The following is a 14,484-nucleotide window of genomic DNA, read 5'->3' as shown; positions in this document are numbered from 1 at the left end:
GCTACCACTTTGGGCTTGCTGAGAAGGCTCTGCTTTGAAAATTATGTTTCAGGGACTAGCATTCATAGTAAAAGTCTTATTCCTTTCAAAAAGGCTTGGCCCGTCTACTGACTTGATCCTGGTATTGTGTAATTCAGTGGAAACTTGGGAGCGCAGCATCCATTTCTCTGCAAATAAATGCCAGAAAGGCATGACGTCGCATTCAAAAATAACTTTATGAACACAAAACAAAAGGTTTACAGTTCACTAAGAGCACTGGCATAAGACCTGGCAATAGAAATTAAAATCACCGTTATATACAAAGTTAAAACAGCTTCACCATATGGTTATCCAACCCGTTGGCTCTGTTGAACCTCTCTGTTCAGTTGTTCATTGATGATTTTGTTTCTTCACTTGTTTCTACTTTTGTTATTGAAAATCAATAAAATATTTTGAAATCAGAATCATTTAGACATAGAGGTTTCTTTGCCTGTAATTCTTAAATCCAACACTATTCCCTCCCAGTCAGTTGAAACGATTTCCTCCTATTGGTGGTTCAGAGATGTGTTCAATAATTAGCTGTTCAAAAGAATAGCCATGTTGAACACAATGCCATAACACTGGGGAAGACAAAGGTCAAAAGCGCGCAAGACAATCGCGCGGGGACAAAATCGCGCTGAGTTGTCTTGTGCTCAGTTGCTGGCGCTGAGTTGTCTTGCGCTGAGTTGTCTTGCGCTGAGTTGCTGGCGCTGAGTTGTCTTGCGCTGAGTTGTCTTGCGCTGAGTTGCTGGCGCTGAGTTGTCTTGCGCTGAGTTGTCTTGCGCTCAATTGCTGGCGCTGAGTTGTCTTGTGCTGAATTGTCTTGCGCTGAGTTGTCTTGCGCTCACTTGTCTTAACGCTCAATTGTCTTCCGCTCATTTGTCTTGCGCTCAGTTGTCTCGCGCTCGGTTGTCTGCGCGATTTTGTTCGCGCGCAATTGTCTATGAACCGTTTTCAACATGTGTAGTTCATCCTACTTAGATTTTATCACAAGGGCACACAATATTATAAACCACATAAATAGACCTAGAAGCAATCCTTGACTTAATACTGTTTAATTTTTGTGTAAGAGAATTTTGCTATAAAGAATATGTCAATGAGTGAACACCAAAAAATGACAGGTCATGAACAATAGAGACACAAATCAACAATTCCCTCCATGGAGTTCAGTGGACACGAGGTTTTTTTAGCACTGACTGGCACGCTGGATGCTGTGCACTGCTCCAGTGCTCACTGGAATTCTATGACCGTTGGAGCAGCGCAGAGTGTTCAGCGCGCCGGCTGGTGCTAAAAATCTCTTGCGCAGTTTTGTAAAAGGGGAGGAAGAAATAGTTTGCTCATAAACTATAGAAATTATAAATAGTAGCAGTAGCATGAATGCACTTTGAAACACAGGAGAAACAATAACTGCAAAATATACCAATATTTACGGTTTATTTAAAATTTAACATACATTGCTTTTCCTATGAACATGACAGGGTGGTTTACATAATAATAAAACAACATATATCAAGAATAGGGGGAAAAAAAGAAAGGAACACCAATTTAAAACAGAAAAGTAGTAATTCATACAACATAAGAGACTAGAGAGAAAAAGATCTTAATATAAAAAAATTATAGGGTTAGTGAATCAGTAAATTTAAGATGCCTGACAATATTAGACCTTTGACAAAAAGAAAAGGTTTTGACCCCAAAATATCCACAAAAAGAAAATCCAGAGAATACCAAAAAACTCTGCGGAGTGACGATGTTCCTAAATGGACTTTATTTGAAAGTATCAAAGTTCCAAAGGTACACTGAAATCATCCACATAAAATAATTCCATCCACATAAAAATGAATCATCCACATAAAAGCCTTAAAGGACCTAGTCCGCTAGGGATACAGGACCCAACACAGTCCGCGTTTCGATAAAAAGTCTTCTTCAGGGGTCCTATAAAGGTGAATACGTGGGAAACAATTGTGTGGTGAGCCAGAAGTGAGACACTGCTTGCATTTATTTCCCACGTATTCACCTTTATAGGACCCCTGAAGAAGACTTTTTGTCGAAACGCGGACCGTGTTGGGTCCTGTATCCCTAGCGGACTAGGTCCTTTAAGGCTTTAATGTGGATGATTCATTTTTATGTGGATGGAATTATTTTGTGTGGATGATTTCAGTGTACCTTTCGAACTTTGACACTTTCAAATAAAGTCCATTTAGAAACATCGTCACTCCACAGAGTTTATTTTTGTTTTCTCTGGATATTAGACCTTTGGCCATTCTTCTAATTTTCAGAGATCTCTTGTGGCTGTATCCACTCGCGTAGCTCTCTTCATGTCATTCACATAAAGGCAAACTTTTCCTTCTAACTCTTCAGCAATGTCTCTCACAAGCATATGAAACAGAATCAGCTCCAGTACAGCCCCCTGAGGCACACCACTACTCACCTTTCTTTCCTCCGAGCAAATTCCATTTACCACCACCCTCGGTTTCCAATTCAGTTCACCACTTTGGGTCCTAAGTTCAAGAGTCTTCTGTAGGAACCTTGTCTAAGGCTTTGCTGAAATCCAAGTAGATTACATCTAGCGCACGTTCTTTATCCAGTTTCTTGGTCACCCAGTCAAAGAAATCAATCAAATTTGTTTGGCAGGATTTTCCTTTGGCGAAGCCATGTTGCCTCCGATCTTGCAGCGCTTCAGATTCTACAAAGTTAACTATCTTTTCCTTCAGCAGCAGCAACTCCATCATTTTTCCTACCACCAATGTGAGGATAAATGGCCTGTAGTTTCCTGATTCTTCCTTGTCCCTGCTTTTGTGAAGTGGACCACATCTGGCTCATCTGCAATCCTGCAGAACCTTTCCCATTTCTAAAAATCTATTAAATCAATCCTTAAGAAACCCCGACAGGATTCCTCTGAGCTCCCTCAGTATCCTGGGATGCATCCCATCCAGTCCCCTAGCTTTGTCTACTTTCAAATTTTCTAGTTGTTTGTAAGCACTTTCTTCTGTGAAAGGCGCAAAATCCACTCCATTCCCAGATATATTCTCAGGAGGCATCTACAGTCCTTCCCCTGGATTTTCTTCTGTGAACGCCGAGAAGTATTTGTACATTCAGTTTTTCCTCATCACTTCTCCGCATAGCTGTTCTCAGCATCTTCTTTTTAAATCTGTAGCCATTTCGTCTTCTGCCTGAGCTTTTCCTTCTTTGCCTGTGCTTTTGCTAGCCATCTTTGCTTCTTGAGGTCTATGGTCTGCATATAGCATTTTTCAGTATTTCTTGAATGCAGCCTCTTTTGCCCTTATTTTTTCAGCCTCTTCTTTGAAGAACCATATAGGCTTCCTGTTCCTCTGGTTTTTGTTTACTTTCCTTGTATAAAGCTCAGTTGCCATATTAATAGTAACTTTCAGCTTGGACCAATTGCAAAATTTGCTGCACTTTAGGAAAAAAGTACCGTATTTGCTGGCGTATAAGACGACTGGGCGTATAAGACGACCCCCCAACTTTTACAGTTAAAATATAGAGTTTGTTATATACTTGCCGTATAAGACTACCCCTTCTTCCGCACACCTCTCCTTCTAACTCCCTTCAAGTCCAGTAACAGATCTCCCTTTTCCAGCACCTTCCCTGCCTCCTACAGTGGCTTCCTCCCCTTCCAGCAGCTCTCCCTACTTGCCTGCAGGAAGTTGCCGGTAAATCACTGCCCTGGCAAATTGGAGAGCTGGTGGGAGGGGAGACAGCCACTGTGAAGGCTCCCCAGGATCTTGTTCGCACACGCTGACCATCTCCCTCCACCTGCACCTGAATCTGCAGCTCTCTCCGGTCTAATTGCAACTTCCCCGCGGCCCTCTTCAGCAACTTGTTTCAACTTCCTTTTTCCGAACAGGCGAGACTCAGAGAGGGAAGGCCCCGACGTTGGCAGCCTATCTTGATCGCCTGAGGCTGGGAGGAACATTAATCAACAGGAACCGCAGTCGGCAGGAAATTTAACTGCCGACTTGATCTCGCCGGTCCTGTGCGGACCGGCAGAAATTTTCTGCGGACCGGCGGTTAAAGAACTGTGTGTTAGGGCATGTAAAGTAAGGGCATGTAAACAGTACCCGGCGTATAAGACGACCCCCGACTTTGGGGAGGATTTTAAGGTACTGAAAAGTCGTCTTATACGCCGGCAAATACGGTACTTACTTACATATAAAGTTTTTTGAGGGTTTGGTACTTGCATATCAGTTTTTGATTGCATCAGGAATACTGCCGCAATTTAGATTTTTTTTCTTTAACTCAAGCAATATACGTAGATGGGAAAGGGATTGGGACTTATAGTTTTACAACATTACATTACATTACTGATTTCTATTCCGCCTCAACCTTGCAGTTCTGGGCGGATTACAAAAGAGACAACTGGACATTTCCAGGAGAAGTTACAAGAATAATGGAGCTGTATATTTCAAGAGCTACAAGATGCTGTACAAATAGGAAAGTGCAGATCCAGTATATATACCGTTAGGGAAGCAGTTGACATGCTTGAGGCTAAAGAGAAGGGAACTGGTGAAGGGGGAGGAGCCACACTCAAAGTGGTTTACTTACAGGTACTTCAAGCATTTTCCCTATCTATCCCTGTCCCTGCAGGCTCACAGTCTATCTAATGTACCTGGGACAGTAGAGGATTAAGTGACTTGCCCTTGGTCACAGGAAGCAGCACAGGATTTGAACCCACAACTTCAGGGTGCTGTGGCTGTAGCGCTAGCCCAGCAGTCTCCAACTCCAACCCTTTGTAGGGCCACATTTTGGATTTGTAGGTACTTGGAGGGCCACAGAAAAAATAGTCAATGTCTTATTAAAGAAATGACAACTTTGTATGAAGTAAAACTTGTTATAGTTTATAAATCTTTCCTTAATTGCTTCTGATAATTTCAGCTATACACAGCTGAAAGCAGTGCAACATGTAGAAAGTGAAAAACTATCAAAGTATCAACTACAAGAGAGAAGATTTTGGACCAACTATTTTGAGGCCCTCGGTATTATAACGAATGATTCTTTATGAAAAACTTATGCCTTAAGTTTCCGGCGGTCGCGTCTGCAACTGCCATCAGCTCTCACCTCCTCCAGCACCGGACACACGCACAAGCTGCACTACCTCCAATGGTTACCTCACATTCTGGAACATTGACCGACTCACTGCTGTAACCTCACGCAAGCACTTTCCTGCATCTGTATGCGATTGTGAGGTGGAGTGGAGAGGACAATTGCATACAGATGCAGGAAAGTGCTTGCGTGAGGTTACAGCAAACCGAATCTTATGTTGGCCCATGTGCCTAAGGCCCCACCCATAGGAGGGGCTTTAGGCAACTGGCCCAATTCCAGTTGTCCCATGTGCCTAAGGCCCCTCCTATGGCTGGGGCCTTAGGCGCCTGGGCCAATCAGGTCCTAGGCCCCTCTCCGGTGTATCCCACAATGCACTGGGAAGGGGCATGCCCACCATTCAGAGGATGGCAGGCCTGCTGGCCGGAGGGAGGACCCGTCCATCTGTTCATCGATTAAGGTTAGTGGGCGCAGTCAGGGTTCGGGGGAGGTTGTCTGTCCAGCAGGGTGGTTTGGTCTCCCTCCTGCCGGTAATCACAGGTTCGGGGTGCAGGGAAGGTTTTCTGTCCGGCAGGAGGGCTTGGGCTCCCTACTGCCGTTAATTGTGCGGATGTTGGGGAAGGTGCTTTGTGTCTGGCAGGAGAGACTGGGCATCTCTCCTGCCGGGAAGGTTCGGGGGGGGGGGGGGGGTTACAGGTTGCCTGGGCTGCTGAGCTGATTGCGGCAGCCCGATTCAGAACTTATACTTGTTTTGACTTAGTCTAAGTCAAAACGTTTAAGTTCTGTCTGGCAAACCTTTTTGGTTATGGCTGCCAGACTAGTAAGTCTAGGACCACCTCCCGCCCTATCCACTCCTCCAAAAATGCCCCTTTTCGCTATAGGCGCACAGAGGCAGGGTAAAAGCCTAAGCTGGTTTTAGATACGTCTAAAACAGCTTTGATTATCAGTACTTGGACGATCTGTCTTTTTGATCGTCACTGACTTAGGCCACTTTGGAGGATGGTGGAGACAATAGTGGAGAAAATGCAAAGGGTCAATAGCCTGATAATTCCTAAAAGTATTTGTGAGAATTGATCATGTGGGGGAGGGTGACGAGTTGTGAAGATTATGTGATGATGGTCAGAGAGGGGAAGAACTGAGGTGGAGAAGTTGGCCACTGAGCAGTTGCAGACGAGGACAAGATCAAAGCAGTGGCCATTCTGGTGCAAGGGGTGTCAGCATGAATGTTAAAATCACCAAGGATGAGGGAAGAAGACAAAGGTTCGAGAAAGAGAGAGAGCCAGGAGTCAAGGTCAGTGAGAAAGGAAGATAGGGATTCATCAGGGGGTCAATAAATGACCGCTATTCTGAGAGGTAGGGGAATGAATAGATGGATGGAGTGGACTGAGGTGGGAGAAGAGGTTGAAATCTAGAGGAAGGTGACAGTAACAGTCCAACCCCTCCTCCTTGAGCAACTGGGTGAGGCATATGTCAAAAACCATGGTAACCATGACTTAGAATAGGAACTGAAGTGTAAGGCACAACATATAGAATTCCCCCGTATATGTTTACCTATGTCTATGGTTGCTGCATGTGCTGGGGAAAATGAAGGAATTTTCCTTTTTCTTTTTGGGAGATGTGCATGATATTCAGAAATGTTGGATACTATAGTGCTCTTTCATCTATTTGCATCACCCGCATTCAGAGAATCGGAAAATCTTTAATTTTTTTTACATTGGATAAATGAGCAAAATGCCTGTGTCTCTTCCAAGTATCCTTATTCTTTGCTGACACAAAAAAAAAAATCCACCCAAAACCTCCCAAAGAAGGTTAGTGAAAATAAATTTAGCTTTCTGCTTACTGGCGTAAGAAAAGTTCTGGGTCAGTCTTCTACCTAGAATAGCTCTGATCCTTCTGCACCACAGATCACACCTGTCTGGGGCACCAGGTCGTTCTCTTCTCTTGCATATTCTCCTTGATCGTCCATGCAAAATGAAGTCCTGCAGCATGTTTGTGAATCCTCCCCCCCGATATTCCATTTTTGCATGTGCAGCATTGCTAAGCAACGGCAAATATTCCTCCTGGGGTATCCTGCATTCAGCTTTTCACCCTGTCACCTTCAGATTTGCAGTGCAGCAAATTTTCCTAGACTGCTTCACCACACTTCAGATGACATTCAGCTACCACAAGGCTATATTTGGCGCCAGATGTGAATGAAAGGCGCTGTTTGCTACATGTATCTCCACAAACTGTATTTCAGGTTTCATTAAACTCAAAGTCATAAATAATATCACTGCATAAATCTTTACCAAATGAAACTAACTTATTTACATTTTTTGAAATACAACAGCTCCCCCCATCACCATTGCAGTCTGCCACCTAATATAAAACCTTAGTCAAAGCTTTAATTTATTCGATTTTACAGGAGTTCCCTGCTTCTTAAACTGGTGGAGTAGCACCGGAGTTACAACAATGTGCTGAAAGCCAGGGAAACCATTATTTATAAATGCCACTAACGCTTTGTTTTCCATCACCCCTTTCAAGCCAATTTGAACAATCTTATTCTAAATGTAAGTGCGGAACCTTAAAGCCCATCTTTTTACTTTATCATTCAGGTTTATTTAAAATTTGATAATATTGCTTATAAAAACAGGGTCATAATATTACAAATCAAAAATATGGACAGGATCAGATGAGGACTAACATGGTACAAAAGGAACAGGGTTAGAAATACAATAACCATAGAAAAGAAACAAATAAGGGAAGTACAATTGGGTTACCAGTAGAGAAATCTGAAGCTTCCTGTGATTTCAAGGGAAAGATTCATTTTCCTTAAGAAGGGAGGAGCTTGGAGCATATATTTAATCTTCATAGGCGTCTTTATACAAGAAAGACTTCAGGGCAGTGGTGTACCAAGAGGGGGGGCGGTCCGCCCCAGGTACAAGCCCCAAGGGGTGCACAGCTGGCCACCCTCCAGTGTTCTCCCTAGGGCAGTGGTCGGGCTCACGAGACGCATGCGGCTCTTTAGCCACTTGAGTGCGGCTCGTCTATAGCAGGGGTGCCCAATCTGCTTCCCTTCTCACTGCTCTCCCCCAAGCCACCGCCGTCATCAGGGAACAGGCCAGATCTCCCTGCTTCTTTTCCCCGCGGGGCCAACCAACTCTTGTCACCCGACGTCAATTCTGACGTCGGAGAGGACGTTCTGGGCCAGCCAATCGCTGCCTGGCTGGCCCGGAACGTCCTCTCCGACGTTAGAATTGATGTCAGGAGACGGTGGGGGTTGTAGCGTGAGACACTGGCGCAGCGAGAAAAAAGAGGGACGTGGAAACATGAGTCTGTTAAACAAACCCAAGAGTGAGATGACTCCAGAGGAGCTGCAGAAGTGAGAAGAAGAGGAGTTTAACACTGGACTGACTCAGTCAGTGAAGAAAAACACTCAGGTCCTTATCAACTGCCGCAACAAGAAACTCTTGGGAAGAGTCAAGGCCTTTGACAGACACTGTAACATGGTGTTGGAGAACGTGAAGGAAATGTGGACAGAAGTCCCAAAGAGTGGGAAGGGGAAGAAGAAATCCAAACCTGTCAACAAAGACCATTACATCTCGAAGATGTTTCTCCAAGGGGACTCTGTCATTGTAGTGCTTAGAAATCCCTTGCTTGTTGTCAAATAAATTGTCCCTATTCCTGCCAATCCCAAGGCTAAGTAACGAAGACCCATAAAATCTACTAAATGTTATTTTTAATGAGGAATCTTTATTCTTGAATAATAGTTTTGATGTTTTTCCAATTTCTGCCATACATTACTTTAAAATCACCCTTCCAAGTTTTAAAGATAAAACATCCCTTCTCAGTATTACATGAGATTTATACCTGTACTTCCTGTTCTGCTACTGGGATACCCAGCTGCGTTATTATGTGGAAATTTTTTTATTTAATAAAATTGGGACTGAAACCTAAAAAAAAAGAATTGACGTCGGGTGGCAAGAGTTGGTCGGCCCCGCGGGGAAGAGAAGCAGGGAGAACTCGGCGCCGGTCTGTTTCCGATGGCAACAGTGGCATCCTATTCCCCGGTGGCGGTGGCAGCATGTTTCCCAATGGCGGTGGCATGGGGAAGGGCAGGAAGAAAGAAAGAAAGGGGGGAACAGGGAGCCAGAAAGAAAGAAAGGGGGAGAGTGAAACAAAGAAAGAAAGAAAGAAATGGGGCACGGAGAGAGAGAGAAAGACAGACATAGAGAAAGAAAGGGGGCATGGAGAGAGAAAGAAAGAAGGGACAGGGTGAAAGAAAGAAAGAAATGGGGCACGAAGAGAGAGAAAGACAGACATAGAGAAAGAAAGGGGGCATGGAGAGAGAAAGAAAGAAGGGACAGGGTGAAAGAAAGAAAGAAAGAAATGGGGCACGAAGAGAGAGAAAGACAGACATAGAGAAAGAAAGGGGGCATGGAGAGAGAAAGAAAGAAGGGGGCATGGTGAAACAAAGAAATGGGGCAAGGAGAGACATAGAGAAAGAAAGGGGCATGGAAAGAGAAAGGGGCATGTAGAGAGAAAGAAAGAAGGGGGCAGGGTGAAACAAAGAAAGAAAGAAAGAAAGAAATGGGGCACAGAGCGAAAGAAAGACAGACATACAGAAAGAAAGGGGGCATGGAGAGAGAAAGAAAGAAGGGGGCAGGGTGAAATAAAGAAAAAGTTTGGGGAGAGAATGAGGTCTGGAGGAGAGGAAGCACACAGGAGGCTGAAAGAAGGGAAGAAATATTGGATGCACAGTCAGAAGAATAAAGTGCAACCAGAGACTGCTGAAATTACCAAACAAAGGTAGGAAAATGATTTTATTTTCAATTTAGTGATCAAAATGTGTCCGTTTTGAGAATTTATATATGCTGTCTATATTTTGCACTATGGCCTCCTTTTACTAAACCGCAATAGCGGTTTTTAGTGCCAGACCAGAGGGAAAGAAAGGAGAGGAGGTGCCAGACCAGAGGGAAAGAAAGGAGAGGAGGTGCCAGAGAGAGAGATAGGAGGGCATGGGGGAAGAGTAGGGAAGGAGATAGAGATGCGAGACCACAGGGTGAAATGGGAAGGAAGGAAGGAAAGGAGAAGAGAGAGATGCCAGAGCATAGGGAAGGGGGTGAAGCCAAAATGAATCATGTACAAAGGAGAGAAAGGGCACAGGATATACAGTTTATTGAAAGAACATAGAAAGAGGGAAGATGCCATATGGAACAGAGAGAGGGTGGACAGTGGATGCAAGGGGCAGAGAGAGAGGGCACAAGCTGGGTGGAAGGGGCAAAGAGAGGGCAGATGTTGCATGGAAGGGAGAGAGGACAAACGCTGTATAGAAAGAAGAGAGCAAAGAGAAGCTGATTAAAGCAGAAACGACCAAAGGTAGAAAGATTTTTTTGTTGCTTTAATTAGAATCAAGTAGTATTGTAACTGTATTGATAAAATTTTATAAATAGGAAATGGAAATAAGGCAATTTTTTGGACTAAACCCTCTTTTCCTCAGGTCAGGACAGAATACCATAACTGTTCTGAAGAAAGATTTGGCCTCTGAAAGCTAATTGAAAAATGGATTAGTCCAATAAAATGGTATTTTCTTATTTCTCATTATTTGTTTTATTTGTATTTGTTAATTTGTAGAGTGGTGATTGTTATGTATCAGTTTTTTCAAATTTACATCTACTGTCTTTATATTTTGCACAGTATTAGAGGACATGTGTTACTGTTTTTGTGGTGTTGTGGTGTTGCATTGTATGCAAAGTCTGGTTTCTTGGCGGTTCAGTTTAACTTTTGTCTACATATTTCTATTTTTAGTTTGTGATTATTCCATATTAGTTGAGAGTGTATCTCTTCTGTGTGTATGAAAAGAACATAGTTTTCAATTGGTATTGACTGCAGGATCAATTGACTGTGCGGGATCTGGCTTGTTTTGTTTTACAATGTATGTGCTGGTGTTCTAGGGCTCACTGTTGTGTTTAAGATGCTGCCTTTTCCTAGATACACTCTTGCTGTGTGATATGTGGATTGTTACTAAAAATCATATTTTTCATATAGATGGGGGGGGGGGTGTCAAAAAATGATGGGCCCTGGGTGTCACATATGCTAGGTACGCCACTGCTTCAGGGAGCTCTTGAATCTGTTAGATAGGATGGTGGTTCGGTTCGATCAGAGGCTGAGTGCATTCCTTAGAACAGGGCTGCCAAGTCCGGTCCTCGAGATCTACTGGCAGGCCAGGTTTTCTGGATATCCACAATGAATAGGCATGAGAAAGATTTGCCTGCACTGCCTTCTTGGTATGTAAATCTCTCTCATGCATGTTCATTGTGGATATCCTGAAAACCTAGCCTGCCAATAGATCTTGAGGACCAGACTTAGGCAGCCCTGTTTTAGAACATAAGAATAACTTTACTGGGTCAGACCAGTGGTCCAACAAGCCCAGTAGCCCGTTTTTACGGTAGCCAATCCAGGTCACTAGTACCTGGTCAAAACCCAAGGAGTAGCAATTTTCCATGCTACTGATCCAGGGCAAGCAGTGGCTTGCCCCATGTCTCTCTCAATAACAGACTATGGACTTTTCCTCCAGGAAACTGTCAAAATTCTTCTTAAAACCAGCTATGCTATCCACTCTTACCACATCCTCTGGCAATGCGTTCCAGAGCTTAACTATTCTCTGAATGAAAAAATATTTCCTCCTATTGATTTTAAAAGTATTTCCCTGTAACTTCATCGAATGTCCCCTAATCTTTGTAATTTTTTTTTTTTTTTAAAGTTTTATTTTTATTGAAAAAAAATAGGAAAACATACAATAGATAAAGCAGATCATAGTCTCTAGTACAAGTCACACAGTTGTAACATTACTCTTTGTAACAAGGCCTACCAATAGCCAGAAAACTGAACAGTACCAGATGCTCTTCCCCCCTCCCCTAACCCTCCCAATCAACCCCTCCCCACCCAGAGTCCCGGATACCAAACAAACAGCGGTATAGATGAACCAGAAGAAACCAAAAGAAAGAAAAAAAAAAAAAAAGAACAAGGTTCAACCATTCCTCCTAGCCTTCCAAGCAATATAAAGTTTCCACCGATGCAGGAACATACCCATAGTGTGATGGCGCAGAGCTGTCAATTGAGACATACGAAATACGTAATCCATTTTATTAACCACCTGTAATTTGGACAGTATAGTATCTTGACGCCAGGCAGCAGCCAAGGCCAACCATGCTGCAGTAACCATAGGGGCAATAATAGAGGAATACCTATACGGGACTCCCTGAAGCGTCAAATTTAACAGTGCGCACCCCAGATCTTTAACCATGAGCACCCCACAAATATCCGATAAAACAGAAAACACCATATCCCAAAAGGGACCCACCTTTAGACAAGCCCACCAAATATGTTCAAATGTTCCAGAAGCCCCACAGCTACGCCAACATTCATCAGGTATAGCGGGATTAAGCCTATATAATCTTTCAGGAGTATAATACCAACGATATAGCATTTTATACCCATTTTCTACCATATTACTGGCAATGGAAGGCTTAAGGAGAGAGCGAAGGGCACGCTTCCACTGAACTGCAGTGAGAGTTCGACCCAACAGTCTCTCCCAATACTAATCTTTGTAATTTTTGATGGAGTTAAAAATTGATCCACTTGTACCAGTTCCTTATACTCGACAGTGTTGTCTCTCCTGTTCCCTTTCATTTGTTGTCATTGAGTTTGTACCATATTTTTTGCTCCATAAGATACACCTGACCGTAAGACGCACCCTAGATTTAGAGGAGGAAAACAAGAAAAAAACCATTTTGAACCCAGGCTCTGCACCCAGCCCCCCTCACTCCTTGCCAGGCTCTGTACCCACTAGCGGCACTAGAAAATGTTCAAAGAACCAAGATGATAAAGGGGATGGAACTCCTCTTATATGAGGAAAGACTAAAAAGGTTAGGGCTCTTAAGCTTGGAAAATAGACAGCTGAAAGGAGATATGATTAAAGTCTACAAAATCCTGAGTGGAATAGAACGGGTACAAGTGGATTGATTTTTCACTCGGTCAAAAATTATAAAGACTAGGGGACACTCGATGAAATTACAGGGAAATACTTTTAAAACCAATAGGAGGAAATATTTTTTCACTCAAGAGAATAATTAAGCTCTGGAAAGTGTTGCCAGAGGTTGTGGCAAGAGCAGATAGTGTAGCTGGTTTTAAGAAAGGTTTGGTCAATTTCCTGAAAAGTCCATAGTCTGTTATTGAGAAAGACATGGGGGAAGCCATTGCTTGCCCTGGATCAGTAGCATGGAATGTTGCTACTCTTTGGGTTTTGACCAGGTACTAGTGACCTGGATTAGCCACCATGAGAATGGCCTACTGGGCTTGATGGACCATTGGTCTGACCCAGTAAGGCGAGTTGATGTAGTGCCCGTAGTGGGAGTGACTTTTATTTTAGGTGCGATTCTCAGCATAATAGCATGCAAATTATATGCACACAATTTGTGTAGAGAATTGCTGGTAAAGAGCGGGAGGAACTGTGCCTAGCAATTGCTCAGAAGAGCAATCACTAAGTACAGCTCCTCCCTCCTGTCAAAGTTGCTCTCCCTGCCCCAATCAACTAAGCCGCAGGTCTACCTAAGTCTTGCTGGCTTAGCTGATTAACTGGCAGGTAGAACAGCAGAAAGAAGTGACCCCCCCCTTGCTGCCCGGACCCCCCAGCACACTGACCCAAGATTGGCAGGAGGGATGCCCACTCCCTCCTGCCACTGCTGCTGCCACCAGCTCCCCCTCCTCCATCACTCCTGGCAGAAGGGATGCCTATTCCCTCTTGCTGCTGCTGCCGCTACCACTGGGCCTCCACAGCTCCCACCGACACTCCTGGCAGAACGGATGCTTACTCTCTCCCATCTTGGGGTCCCCCCTCGCCCGACACCCTTCATACCTTTCAGAAAATGGCTGGCCAGAGGGATGCCTACTTCCTCTGCCCAGCAGGCTCGCCTCTTCCCAGTGCATCCCAGTAAAGATCCTCAGGACCCGCCAGCTAAAAATTCCCTTCTACGGCAGCCTCACAGCATTCCTTCCGGTGCAACTTCTTGTTTGCACATAGGCAGAATACATCAGAAGGAAGGACTGTGATGCTGGCACAAGCAGTGTATCAGCCATGCTGCTGGTGAGGATATGAACTTTAAAAAGGTACGCCATGATGCTAGTGGTAGTGGGCAAGGGGGATGAGAGTTGAGAGACCAGTTTGCCTATGGGGAGGGGGTTCTTCTGCCTACCCAACTTAGGTCTGGGCCCACTCAAAATTGGGTATCTGGCTATGTCCCTAACATGTACTTTGCTGGAGGGCATGCAAAAGAGCAGAGTCTAGACATGGTGTGGGTGGATTTTAGAACATAAGAACATAAGCAATGCCTCTGCTGGGTCAGACCTGAGGTCCATCATGCCCAGCAG

General features: G+C 44.1%; 1 pseudogene; it reads left to right on the top strand.

The window, feature by feature from the left end:
* Positions 1-8,384: 8,384 nt before the first annotated feature.
* On the top strand, positions 8,385-8,726 carry LOC117364376 (annotated as a pseudogene).
* Positions 8,727-14,484: the final 5,758 nt, after the last annotated feature.

Source organism: Geotrypetes seraphini, chromosome 7 (assembly GCF_902459505.1).
Source record: "Geotrypetes seraphini chromosome 7, aGeoSer1.1, whole genome shotgun sequence".
Lineage (NCBI taxonomy): Eukaryota > Metazoa > Chordata > Amphibia > Gymnophiona > Dermophiidae > Geotrypetes > Geotrypetes seraphini.
Note: the sequence above shows the minus strand (reverse complement) of the source record. Positions and strands in the feature narration are given on the sequence as shown.